The sequence below is a fragment of the Microtus pennsylvanicus genome, chromosome 1 (assembly GCF_037038515.1).
Source record: "Microtus pennsylvanicus isolate mMicPen1 chromosome 1, mMicPen1.hap1, whole genome shotgun sequence".
NCBI classification, from domain to species: Eukaryota; Metazoa; Chordata; class Mammalia; order Rodentia; family Cricetidae; genus Microtus; species Microtus pennsylvanicus.
Window position 1 is genome coordinate 73375573 of NC_134579.1, and position 14616 is coordinate 73390188.

Here is a 14616-nt window from a genome sequence, read left to right on the forward strand (position 1 = left end):
TCAACAGGTAGATTCACTAGCCGAGATAGTTCTACAATATAATAGGCCACTCAGCCTGCTCTGTATAAAGCAAAGAGGTTATTAAATAGCTTTAAGAGAAAATTGTTGTTTCTATACAAAACACTCAGGAATCACTAGGAAAAAATCTGACGGCACCAAAAAGATTGCAAGACTGCGGGGACTTGAGATGAAATAAATAGCTAATCCCCATTCTCATTTCCAGGCTTCTCCTAGATAGTGACTCTGATGCCAGCCACGTCAGGGCTCTTGGCTCTTCTGCTTCTGTTAATTGCTGTTGGCTCTTGCATCATTTATGCCTTGATTAAATATTTCCTGTCTGGGTATCATTAAGCTGGTGGTTATTCGATCCCAATATAAACAAGAACCCATCACAGAGTCAAGGATTGGACTCAAGATACTACTCAAGGTGGAAGGATGTGAGATCAAAACAGAAAAAAAAGAAAACTACACCTTCCAGGTTAAGAGTTCTGCATGCAGTTAAGAGTAAGTTCCTGTTTGACCCATCTGTATTAACTGTGCTTGAGCACATGTGGGCGGGAGATACGTGGGCAGGAAATAAGTCAGGATGTATGCTTGCTGCTGATTGGACCTGATGGGTAATGCAGCAAATTGAATTGTGGGTTTTGCCTTTTTAAGCAGATGCAAAACATAACTTGGGGCCATTTTCCTAGGAACTCAGAGATGGACCTTGCCAGAGCCTATCTACCTGGCCAGTATTTAATTAAAGCTTACTTCAAATCTGGCTTTAGATTGTGGTGGTGTCTTGTTCTCGACGGGTGGGATTGACAGTCGCCAGCTCCTTTCTACTCTGCCTGCCACAATGGCCATGGCAGCTAACGTCATTGCCACACTGGGGGCAAAAGTTGGGGAAGGGGGAACAACAGCTGAACATTGGATTTCGGCTCCTTCCCAGGAACATGTCTGGCTCAGCTCCTTCTCGTGAGTGCTTTTATGCCTCCCAGAGAGCTCTAGCTCAGTCTGATCCTCTGAAAGTTCTCACTGATCTGCACCTGAAGCTCATGTATGGTCTCTGAGCCATCTGAGACTTCATCCTCAGCCCCAGGACATTCAGCCTTGAAGCCCCTCTTCAGAGAACCTAGGACATCATGTTGGCTATGATTCATCTATGTTCTCTATGAGCCCATGAGTTAGAAACATAATTTTCAGATTAATATGTTTAAGATATTTATTTATTTATTTGTTTGTTTGTTTGTTTCAAGGCAGGGTCTTTCTACTATAACTCTAGCTATCCTAAATCCCACTATGTGGACCAGGCTGGCCTCAAACTCAGAAACACACCTGCATCTGCGTCTATTGCCTGGCCTAAGATTTATACGCTAGTGATATTTGAAGGTAGGGCCTTGGGAGGTAATTAGAATTAGGTCAAGCCATGAGGGTGGAGCCTCCATGATGGCATTACCATCTTTTATTTTATTTGAGGGAGAGTTCGTGAGGTCAGAAGACAGCTTTGTGAAATCAGTTCTCTCCCTTTAGTAAAAACAAAGAGGAATCTTGGTGTCACATGACACACAAACAGATTGAAAATAACCTTTGGCAAGGCAAGTTCTTTTTGGAAAAAAAAATACTTAATAGAATCGAAAACAGGCTAGTAAGCCCTTGGGGCCTTGGGGCAGGGTGAGGTGGGGATTGGGGTGGCAAGAAGTTAGCATGTTTTTTCTTAATGCAGGTCATGACTAAGACATTTTTCCATAGGCTCGCTCACCATCTTTTCAATTTGGCTAGTTTTAAAGGAATCGGTGGGAAGATGAAATGTTTATAAAAGCTTTACCAGGTGGAGGAGATTAAAAGTGAGGGAGATTTTTGGATATTGGCCTTTGATGGGATAGCTATCTCTGAGAGAAAACAACATTTCTTAAACTTCCACCATGTGTCTCCAGCAATCAAGTTCAGGTCATCAAGCTTGGTGGCAAGTGCCTTTACCTACGGAGCCAACTCCCCCACCCTAACATTAGTGTTTTTATAAGAGGAATGGAGGGGTGCAGGAGGGGGTCATCCAGGAAGGGAGCCTGGGTGAGGGGCTCATCAAGGAGGGAGGGATAGTTGAGGGGTCATCCAGGAAGGGGGTGGGGGGTGGGTGAGGAGGTCATCCAGGAAGAGAAGGGTGCGGGAGGGGGGTCATCCAGCTTAGTGCTTACTGTGCAAGCCTGAGTACTGAACTCATTCCCTGGCCCAAAGTGGAGGGCGGGAAGAGACTTGAAGTTGCTCTCTGACACTTCCATGTGTCTGCTGGCATCCACTTGTATGCCATGCCTGCATACGTGTGTGTGTGTGTGTGTGTGTGTGTGTGTGTGTGTGTGTGTGTGTGTCACCATGACTGCATACACACTGAGAGAAAGGGGGTCCCCCCATGCATGCATACACACAGAAAGAAGAGGGGAATCCCCCTATACTACATCTACACAGAAAGGAAGGAGGTCCCCCATGCCTGCATACACACAGAGAGAAAGGGGGTCCCCCATGCCTGCATACACACAGAGAGAGAAAGGGTGTGCCCCCATGCCTGCCTACACACAGAGAGAAAGGAAGTCCCCCATGCCTTCATACACACAGAAAGGGAGTCCCCCCATGTCTGCATACACACAGAAAGAAAGGGGGTTCCCCCATGCCTGCATACACACATAGAGAAAGGAGGTTCCCCCATGCCTGCATACACACAGAGACAAAGGGGGTCCCCCCAAGCCTGCATACACACAGAGAGAAAGGAGGTCCCCCCCCCATGCCTGCATACACACAGAGAGAAAGGCAGGAACTGAAGTCCTCTTTTACTGCAGGTCCCAAAACGATCCAGAATAGTTCATGCTTCACGTACCCTGGAAATTCTCTGGAAGCACGTGGGGCTGAACCCACTGAGGTGGCAGCAGCTCCCCCAGGCAGCTTTTTTCTGCTGTCTGGCTTCCCACAGCTCAGCTGTCGGTTGGCAGGCTGACCCTCTCCCTCATTGAACTTCAGTTAAGGAAGCAGAGAGCTCAGCCATCCCTGAGACAAGAGCCCCAGCCCAGCTTTCTTCAAGGACGTCCTCGTCACAAAACCCTTCCTTTTCTTTTCTAAATGCTTATTCTGAGCCTCAGAATGCCCCAGGGATCAAAAGAATCGTTTTTGAATTATTTTTATGGGATGAAGGTGCCTCACATCTTGATGGGTGTGTCAGGAGGTCACGGAGTTGGTTCCCTCTCCACTGAACTCATGAGGCTTAAGGCAGACGATTTAAACGTTGAGCCTTCTCACCCACACCTCAACGTTCTTGGGATAGAGTTTTGGCTGTTGTTCTCTTTTTAAAAAGAAATCATAGGACAAGCTGGCTTCTCGCTTTAGACTTTCCCATTTCTAGCACGTATTGGTTGGTACCTGATAGAAAATTTATATTACAGCTGTCTTAGTCAGGGTTTCTACTGCTGGGACAAAGCACCATGGCCAAAAGGCAGCTTGTGGAGGGGAGGAAAGGATCTATTTGGCTGACACTTCCACATCGCTCTTCATTACCCAAGGAAGTCAGGACAGGAACTCACACAGGGCAGGAACCTAGAGGCAGGAGCTGATGCAGAGGCCAAGGAGGAGTGCTGCCTACTGGCTTGCTCCACAGGACTTGCTCAGCTTACCTTCTTATAGAACCAGGACCACCAGCCCAGAGATGGCACCACTCACCGTGGGGCGGCCCTCTGCCCTCTCCCATTGATTGCTAATTGCAAAAATGCCTCATAGCTGGATCTCATGAAGGCACTTTCTCAACTGAGGCTCCTTCCTCTCTGACGGCTCTAGTTTGTGTCAAGTTGACACACAGAACCAGCCAGGGCAAAGGTCATGCCACACTTACACACATTGACGCTTTTCCTTTTTATTTGTCTTGGGGTTTTATTATTTGCGCTACACAGATGTCCATGTAACATTTCCATCTAAAGGATAAGGAAAACTAATTTCTGAGATCTCAGAGAGGTAAGGTCAGTGGCGCCCAAATAGGTCCGTCTGGCACCTTCTGGCCCCAAATTCGGGGGGCAGGGGGTGGGAGATACTTGAGGGGAGCCCAGATCACCATGCTGCTCACATGTACTTCCGATTTGGCCTCTGACCTAGCCACACGGGGCTTACCAGTGCCTTGAGGACTAAGAGAGCTTGGATTGTGGGAGAGACAGGCAGTTCCAGCATATGGCAACACCCTGGCAGGATGTGACTTTCGGCTTGGAGGAACGTGCCAGGTTAGCTGACTCACCCAAGCCATCAGCCAAGCCAAACACTGTGAGGACGTGAGGAGGGCGCTCGGCTTGGCTCAGCCGAACCTGCAGCTGCAAGGGAACGGGGGTCACTCCAGCCCTGCCTTTGCCTTCCTCTCTGCCTCTCTGCTTCCTGGTGTGTCTCTTTATTCCTTCTGTAAGCTTGGGAGCAACTGAAACTGTTTCAAGGAATGGCGTGGTGTACAACACAAGAAGGTGTGGGAGTTCCATGGTACCAGCCAGCGGCAAAACAGTCGGGTGTGCTGAGCATTTCCACCCGAGGAGGTTGGTTAGTGAGCCCTTTCCCATAGAGTGCTCACAAAACTCCTTGGTGAAGAATGCCTATGAGGAGAGGAGAGATACTTGTCACTGATACAGGTTCCGCACAGCGGGGTCCTTTCTTTGTAACAAAAGGGTTCTTGCTTGTGCAGGTCCTGAAAGGCAAAGGAGCAGGCTGGGTGCAACACTCAGTAATCAAACAATTAGATGACGTCAACCCTATCTTTTCCACATCCCTCTCAGGGGGCCTGCTGGCTCCCCTACACCCTTCAAACACAAAGGGAATCATTTGCCACACCACTTCCCCAGACAACTGGCTACTCGGTGGGCAGACCTCTCCCAGCTACTCCAGAGGCTCCAAGCACGAGGGTCCACAGTGAACACCGCCAGCCGGCGACCCGGTGCCACCCCACCTTAAAACAACAAATAAAGCAAGCAGTATAGTGGCGTTCATCTGCTAAATGTCCCCCTCGGCAACTTCAGAAGTCCCACTTCTGGGAGGAGCTACCTCTGTGAAGCTAGAATGTAGTCTGAGCCCTTTCTCAAGAAAGAGGAGCACACACACAGAGTTTAATCCAGGACCATCTACCTTGAAACGAAAACAAACATACTTGCAGGTGTGTTTATGCTTTTGTTCTCATGCACAATTGGTTCATTCTAGGGAAGTTACTGGGCCACTGGAGATCAGGCTGAGTACCTAAGTCTGAAATCCCTCAAGAAGACAATCTATAGAGACAGGCCTCTGCCCGCTGCAAAGATAACTGCCCACCCTCCTCCGCACAGCACCTCAGAGGAGGGAGTCTGCAGGATGCAACTGTGGGAGGTTTTTTTAGGCCAGGCTGGGGTCCAACAGCTCTGGCTGTGTATTGTAGCTGCTCTGTTAGCACTCACGATTGCAGGTCTAGGGTTCTGTCAGGCTGTTTATTTCGATTCTTCCTTGTGGAGTATGCGCCAGAGAAGACCGCTTAGGTGTGGGCTTATGCCAGCAGAAAGTCTTTATTAGCCAGTCACCGGCTACACTGGGTTGGGTGTTCGGGACCCCAGTGTAGCCCCCAGCCTTTCTCAGGGTGATCTTTTAAGCATAAAACCATGTCGTTAATTAAAAAGAACAGTTAGCCAGAAATGGAACTACAGAAGCCAAAAGGTGAGGTTAATATATTTAGAGACTTTCCCAACGCTATGGATTTTGAAAGATTAGATCTTTGTTTTAGTCTAGCAGTCTACATAATGAGTTTTACGGCCTGAATGGTACTTCCATCATGGAGTCAGCTATGCTAAGGTCTCAAGGCCTACTAAGTCTGGGGCCCTGTTATATTCCCAACCTATGGCAAATATGTTGTTTCTCTACTTCCTCAAAGCAATCAAAGCTGTTGGTTGAACCACCTCAAATCCCAGCTGCACCGGCCCCCTCCCTTTAGTCCACAGTCACCTCTCTACCTCACCCGCTCTTGCCTCAATCGCCAGAGATCAAGGCGGCTCCCGAGGCTGTAGTCTGCTTCCTCTCCTTATGTTCTTGCTGCCTACCACGCCTAACCACCCACGAACACATTGCAGAGGTGTTGGCACGCTTAGCATATGATCTGACGTACGAGGAACTCAGTAAACGACGGTGGTAAACACATCGCTCCTGGCTGGAGATGCAGCTCGGCCCTGTGGAGTGCTCGCTTGCTCGGCATGCACCAGACCTTCCAAACTGTCCACCTTCCTCCTCCTTCGTCTCTTTTACATCCCTCTCTCCCTCCAGGCATTCATTCATTCAATCTGTCAGTCGGTCAGTAAACACAGACTGAACCTCTTGCTTTGCTTGAAGGGAGAAATTAAAATCCCTGAGACAAGGGAGCTCACAGTACAGTGATGCGGTGCTGGGAACTCCCGGCTATGAAACCTGTGAACTCAGACACTCTTCTTCTTCAGACTGACAGCTCTGTAAATTCAGACTATATCTGCGGTAATACTTTTTTAAAATGACCTATGTATGCCAGGCATGGTAGTGCATGGCATTTGGGAGACAGAGGCAGGAGGATCTCTATGAGTTTGAAGTCAGCCTTGTCTATAGAGAGAGTTTCAGGACAGCCAAGACTACATAAAGAGACCCTGTCTCAAAACCCCAAAACAAATAAAACTGAAAACTTCCTATGGCTGTGCATGTATGCCATGTGCAAGGAGTGCTCCTGGGAGCGTGAAGAGGGCGTCTGATCCCCTGGATCTGGAGTTCCAGGTTGTTGATATGAATCCTGGGAAGCAAAGCCTGGTCCAGCTGCAAGCACTCTGAGCCGATAAGCCTTCTATCCAGCCTCTGGTGGAAGATTTCAAAAAAAATAAATAAAGGCATTAACAGATCTGACATCCAAACACTCAACATCCAGATCTATGAAATTCTGACATTCATCTTTCTCCTGCATTTTCATACTGTATAATGCATTTGAAATTATATATCTGTTACATGTCATCAAATTTCACATAAAATATATCATACCTGCCTGGAGCAGTGGCTCAGGAGTCAGGAGCATTTGCTGCTCCTGCCGAGGACCACAGTTTGGTCCTCAGAGCCTACGACAGGGGGGTTCACAGTTGCTGTCACCTCAGCTCCGGGAGATCTGACTCCCTTTTCTGGTATCCACACATATCTGTACTCATGCACGCACGCTCACACGCATACATAAAATTAAATCTCAAATGACTCAGACTCTATGCCTCTGTTTAAAGTTTGGTTTGGTTTGGTTTGGTTTTTTGAGACAGGGTCTCACTATGTAAGCCTGCGTGGTCTTGAATTTGATCTACAGACCAGGACGGCTCACGGAGATCCGCCTGCCTCTGCCTCTGCCTCTGCCTCTGCCTCCTGCGTGCTGGGATTAAAGGCGTGTGCTGCCATGCTGGACTCTGTGTGTCATTTTTAATGAGATTTGTTTCTTAGCTCCACATTGGGTTTTGAGGCTTATCTGTTAGCATATGCTGCACTTTCACTGCTCTGTAAATAAGTGCTTTGTAGGATTTGTTTATTCTCTCTCCTGTTGATAGCTGGTTAGATGGTTTCCAGGTTTTCCCAAGTATGAACAGTATTGTAGTTAATGCAGACGACTTGTGAAACTGGAGCATTTTAAGCATGACCAGATAATTGTTCCCAAGTGAATACATCAATTTCTACTCTTGCCAGTAAGTCCATGATAGCCAGTCTGTCTTCTGTGTATCCTCTATCTACGTACCCCGTAGCATCCCTGCTCCGTCACCGCTGTGAGAAGTATGAGACAGGATCTCCTGAGGTTTAAATATCCATTTCCTTGACTAGTAATGGAGCTGTGGGACTGACTTCCTTCCTCAAACCATCCTTCTCTATCTCAGTGTTCAGTGCTTTCCTGTTGAAGTATAGGATTTCTTCCCAAAAGCAGGTGCTAACCTGTGCGTTTCTGAGTGATGAACACATTCGGTCCTTACCTTGAGTCTTGTCTCCAATTCTGTATGACTTCATTTTAAATGGGAGTCACCTAACCAAAGCAGGTCCCTCTCCTTGTGTGGTTTATTTTTATATTCTGTTTAAGAAAGCTTTGGGGGCAGGCAAGATGGTCCGTTGGTTAAGAGCACATGCTGTTCTTGAAGAGGGACCTGGGTTCAATTCTCAGCACCCACATGGTGACTCACAATCATCCAGAACTCCAGTTCCCGAAACCCTCTTCTGACCTCTGCAGATGTCACGTGTGTATACAGTGTATATACATATATGCAGGGAACACACTCACACATAAAAAATATAAATAAATCTCAAAAAAAAGAAATTCTTTTCTGCCCAAATATCATAAAGACCTCACTACTATGTTTTAAAACTTTAAATATTAACTTTTTTTTTCAAGGCAGGGTTTCTCTGTAACTTTGGAGCCTGTCCTGGAACTAGATCTTGTAGACCAGGCTGGTCTCAAACTCACAGAGATCTTCTTGCCTCTGCCTCCCGAGTGCTGGGATTAAAGGCATGCGCCACCACCACCTGGCTTAAATATTAACTTTTAAAATGTTTCTTTCACCAATCTGATTACAGGAGAAGACCAGTTCAGGCACCCTCTCCATGATTGCTAGGAGTCTTAGCTGGGGTCATCCTTGTGGGTTTCTGGGAATTTCCCTAGCACCAGGTTTCTCCCTAACCCCATAATGGCTTCCTCTATCAGGATACCTCTTTCATTGCTCCCCCACTCCAACCCTCCCCAACTCAACCATCCTGTTCCCTCATGTTCTCATCCTCCATCACCTCCCCTTTACAGCCCCTGCCTTGTTCCCGGTTTACCCAGGAGACCCCATCTACTTCCCCTTCCCAGGGCAATCCATGCATCCTTCTTATGGCCCTCCTTGTCTCCTGGAGCTGTGGGTTGCAGTCTGGTTCTCCTTTGCTTTACATCTAGTATCAACTTGTGAGTGAGTAATCAGATTGGTGATACCCCAACTGTCATCATAGAGCCTTCATCCAGTAACTGATGGAACCAGATGCAGAGGTCCACAGACAAGGACCAGGCCGAGCTCCGGGAATCCAGTTGGAGAGAGGGAGGAGGTCAAGATCGTGATGGAGAAATCTACAGAGACAGCCGAACCAAGCTCATGGGAACTCATGATCTCTAAACCAGCAGCTATGGTGAATCTAAGGGAACAAACTAAGCCCTCTGCATGCTGAAGACAGTTGTGTAGCTTGGCCTATCTGAGGGGCCTCTGGAAGTAGGACCAGGATCTATCCCTGGTGCATGAGCTAGCTTGTCAGCACCCATTCCCTATTGGGGGATGCCAAGCTCAGCCTTAATGCAGGGGGAGGGGCTTGGTCCACCAGGTTTTGTTGACTCGCCATGAGAGCCCTCACCCTTTAGGAGGAGTAGATGGGGGATGGACTGGGGAAAAACATGAGGGGAGCGGGAGGAGGAGTGGGAGGAAGAACTGTGGTTGGAATGTAAAATGAAATTTTAAAAAAAAAGATGTTTCTTTAGGGGTAGAGAAGTTAAAAATCTAATTTTATGCTTTTCCACGTTTCACTTTTCCAAGCATTACTTTTTTAAAGCATTTATTTACATGTTTTGGGTGTGTATGTAAGCGTGTGTGTGTCTAGACATGCTTGTGAAAGCCAGAGAGATCATTCTCTCCTACTGTGTGGGTTCCAGGTATTGAAATCGGGTCGTCTGCCTCGGCCACGAGTGCCTTTGCTGGAGCCGTTTCTCTAACCCTGCACCAACTATTTCTCAAAGTCATTTCTTTCCCCTGCGATTGGAAAGCCCAGCTGCTGTCTGTCTTTCCCATATGTGCGTGGGTCTCTTGTGGGGCTCTGTGTTCTGCTTGGCCACCCCACTCTGTCATTACTATTCCTCCATAATACCGCTAAATCTCGTTAGCCTGTAGACTGAGTCTTCTCCACCCCACTGCCTTGTGTTCTTTTCCAAAATTATCTGCTTGTTGATCTTCTTTGTGAATTTTAAGATCAGCTTGTCAAATTCCATCCTAAGCAAAACCTCATTGAGATCTGGGTAGAATTTTAATTGGATTTGCAGATTACTGGTGGAGGTATGGCCAGGATGTTCAGTCTTCTGATCCGTGAATCTTAATTGGATTGCGAACTGCTCGGGAGGCTTTTGCAGGACGGTGAGTCTTCGGATCCAGGAACAAGTCTCTTTGTTTATTTCTGGTCTTCTAATTTTCCCACAGTGCTTTGTAATTTCCTCCACTGAAAGCTTCATGGCTTTGGTCAGTGAGATGGCGCAGTGGTAAAAAGCCTTCAAGTGTGACAACCTGCATCAGTCCCTGGGACCCACGTGGCAGAAGGAAGGAACCCCTCCCCACTAGTTGTCCTCTAACCACACACACCGACACGGAAGTAGATAAGCATGTAAAGGCACTAGCAAACGATGCTCTTCTTTCTTTTGTCTCGGTGCTGCAGAGATGATTCCGTGCTTAGGAGCACTGACTATGCTCACAGAGGCTCCAGGTTCAGTTCCCAGCACTCACGTGGTGACGCACAGGCATCTGTAAGTCCAGTTCCAGAAGGTCTGACACCCTCTTCTGGCCTCTGCAGGCACCTGCACACACAGATGTGTGTACACACTCGGGAACAAGCACATACACTTAACAGACCCAGCTTGCCGGAATAAGACCACTTGATAACAACACTAGCTGGCAGGCCAACACGGACAAAATCCCACAAGGTTCTACCCCTGAGGAAGAGCTCCAGTGGTAAATGGCTGCGGAGAGAGAAAGAATCGGCGTCCCCGAGGGACAAACTCCCACATAGATTGTTCAATCCCAAGTCCTCATCCCTGGACGCAATAGCTAAATGGGCTCAGTAGTTTGTATATAAACGAGTTCGTGTGTGTGTGTGTGTGTGTGTGTGTGTGTGCAACAGTAATAAAAGAAGAGGCCATTAATTTGGGAGGAGGGAGAGGACTTGGGAGTTGAAGGGGGACAGGAGCATGGGACTGGTGTAAATACGGTGCTAGTAATTTTTAAAGAGAAAAAAAGGCAAAACAACAATATAAAGGCAAAATGCAAATATACAAACAATATAGAAAACAAAAATATATAAGCATGTAGGTGGTTTTCATCAGAATATTATTATGTTTAGTATGATTAATAGATCCAAAGCATTTTATTTTAAAGTATGTATGAGATAATCAACTTGGTGAAACCATACACATATGAAAGGAAGATGTTACTATCATACAAATGATACAAGGTTTCTCTGCATAGCCCTGGCTATCCTGGAACTCACTATGTAGACCAGGCTGGCCTCAAACTCACAGAGACCCCCTGCCTCTGCCTCCCAAGTGCTAGGATTAAAAGCGTGCACCACTACCTCCCAGCCTTAGGTGTGCTCTTAAGAAGCTGCATATGAATATCTTAGATCCTTTTTAACCCTTTGCCTCTAGTTTCAGGGACAGGGTGTGTTTCTTTCACTGGTTCTGGTTCCAGGACCAAAGTGTGTTTCTTTGGCTCTAGTTTCAGAGGCAGGGTGTATTTCTTTGGCTGGTCCTTTTATCCTACAGTTGCTAATCCAGAGTTGACAGTACCTCCTGTTTGTAGTCTCTGCTGTATGTCAGCCCGGCTCCTAGAGAGGGCAAGAAACAAACCCAGTTGCAGGCAAGAATCGGTCTCCACTAACCACTTCACCATCATCTACAGTAAAGGAAGTCAATAATCAGGCACAATAGCACACACCTGTAAGCCCAGCACTTTAAAGGCAGAGGCAGGAGGATGGAAAGCTATAGGCTATCCTGGGCTACACAGCAAGTTCAAGGCTAACACAATCTAAGTAGTCAGGTGCTATCACAAAAACTGAGGTAGGGAGAGAGGTGGAGGAGAGGGAAAGGTATATAATCTGAAGTGAAAAATGGGAAAGTCGATACCGGAGTAACCACAAAGCCTTAGGTGCGAGCTGAGAGTGTTTGCTTTAGGGATTAGGAGCTGGGCGGTGTGAGAAGACACAGTGCCTCTGATGCAAGCGATTACTCTCCAAGCTTATCAGCTTCCTATAACAGTAACTATTCGTTATCGCCCATCAGTTTCTATTAGTCAGAAATTTGGAAGCAGTTCTTCCTGGTTCTGATTCAGAAGTCTCCTGTGGTTAGTGACAAAATCGTGGGGACCGCCAGTGAAATGGCTGGCCTGCCTTCAAGCCTAAGCCATGAGTTTAATTTTCTTTCTTTTTGAGACAAGGTCTCACTATGCATCCTGCCTGGCCTGGAACTGCTCTGTAGACCAGGATGACCTTGAACTCAGAGACCCTCCTGCCTCAGCCTCCCCAGTGCTAGGATTAAAGATGTGTGTTGTCACTCCTGGCTAATTTTTATTCTTGATTCAGTGGGGTCTGTACTTTATATAAATGATGCTCAATCTTAAATTCTGACTCTAAATTAATCCTTCTCTATATTAGTGTTAATTTCTAAACCATTCCTCTTATCTTGGTAATTCTGTGTCTACCCTACAGTCTATGCTGATATTTCCCCATAACTAAACTTGCTTCCTTGGTTCCTAGTGGATCATCTCATCTCCATTTGCTCTTTTGCTTATGGCTTCACTCATTCTTGTTATTTCCAAATAGATTTTAAGCCTTCATCTGCCTTTCTATCTTTCTAATCATCATATTAATTCTTTGGAGAATCACAAAATTAACTTAATCTGGAGTAGACTCATATTCCAAACATTAGATTTGAGACTTGGGGTTTTTTTTAACCATTAAATTATTTTTCATAGGTTTCAATTATAATCTCACAGTGAGTTGTGAGGCTTTCTCTCAGGAAAGTATGTATTCATTGCACATGAACATAAGGAAGTTAGCCCTCATTCTGATTTACTGATCAGAAATCCTATTTACTGATGTTACTGGAATTGATTTTGGAGGGAAGAAGGAATTCAGGCATGTGTCTGTTTCCCGAACTTTCTGTGACGCCCTGTCCCCTCACAGGTCCTTGTCCCAGCAGTGAAGTCAGCACAGAGTGCAAACCAGAGCCACTGTGCCAGTCCAGACGAAGAGGCTCTGAGCGGAATAAAACAGCTTCAAACAGACCGCCATGTGGGGCTCCAAGGCCCGAAGCTGCTGTTAGAAAAATTTCCTTCTGCTGGCCAGCGGAGTGCCGAGTCTCGGAGGCTGAAGCAGGAATGCATCCCCCTGCCTGGGTCAGTAGCATGGAGGACGTCTGTATCTATCCTGCTGCCCTGGAGCACATGCGCGAAGATATTTTATAGCTATTTGCTTCTAATGAAAACCATCACTCGAGGAAGGAGAAAGGTCCACAAGACTCTGGAGCAGAGGGTACAGGACAGACAGGAAGGCCTCTCTCTAAAGATCCCCCAGCAGCTGCGCAGACGAGGCTAGTGGGAGAAGGCAGGCGGGGTCCGGCTTTCAGAGACATGGCTGCCTTTGTGTTACCGGGCTCCTGTGAGTAACCCCACACTCATGTCCCGGTGTGCCGTCCATTGAACTCACTCATTCGCCAGGCTGCATTTCTGCAGACGCCTTTCTTTCCGATTAGCCTGCTCTGGGGTGGAGAGAAGTTTGCTCTTGTCTCCTCGGGCAGTGCCACACCACAGATGCGATCCCGCGAGTTGATAGGAGCATCAGATGTTCTTACCAGGCTTGGCAGCGGTCCTCATTCCTCAGAAAATTAAGGTTTGAAGTACTCTGGCTGCCAGTTGTGATACTGCATTTACAGGTATAAAATTTTTTATCGGAGTGCCTTCCAGCGCTCCGCTCAACACCAAATCCCAATGTTTCAAGGGAGCACCAGGTCGTGTGGTGGGTGATCTGTAGTTCAATAAAGTCACAGTCTGAACCTGAGATTTGTCTCCTGTGACCATGCTGGCCTCAGCACAGAGTTGAGATGACTGTTGACCAGTCAGTATTATCTTTTCTTTTTTCCGATTAAACTTTTAAGTGACAAATTACTGGATTTTGTTTGACATTTTCATACACGTACATCACTGAGCTTCGCCATGTTGCCCCTCCAGGGAGTGTGCTATTTCACTTGGATTTTTTCTCTCTGTCTCCGACTCTCTCCAATGGGACCCTAGGCTAGTTGAGACCAAGTCTTGTCACAGTATTTTGGGGCCCCACCCCTCAGAGACATGAGGACATCCCAGGTTCAGCCAGATGGAGACATGGCTTGGCTCAGCAGCAGCGGCCCTTCATCCTTGCCTACCCGGCTGAACATGACTGCAGAGCTTTCCCCTCCTGGTTTCCCTATTACAGTTAGAGGAGCTTCACCACTGCTGCCTTGAAGGAGCCTTCCTGTTCCTCTGTCATGCATGGAGCACCTCAGAGTCATGGAGCGTCTCAGAGTCATGAAGCACCTCAGAGGCATGGAGCACCTCAGAATCATGGAGCTTCTCTCAGAGTCATGAAGCACCTCAGAGGCATGGAGCACCTCAGAGGCATGGAGCATCTCAGAGTCATGGAGCACCTCAGAGGCATGGAGCTTCTCAGTCATGGAGCACCTCAGAGGCATGGAGCACCTCAGAATCATGGAGGACCTCAGAGGCATGGAGCACCTCAGAGGCATGGAGCACCTCAGAGTCATGGAGCACCTCAGAGGCATGGAGCACCTCAGAGGCATGGAGCACCTCAGAGGCATGGAGCACC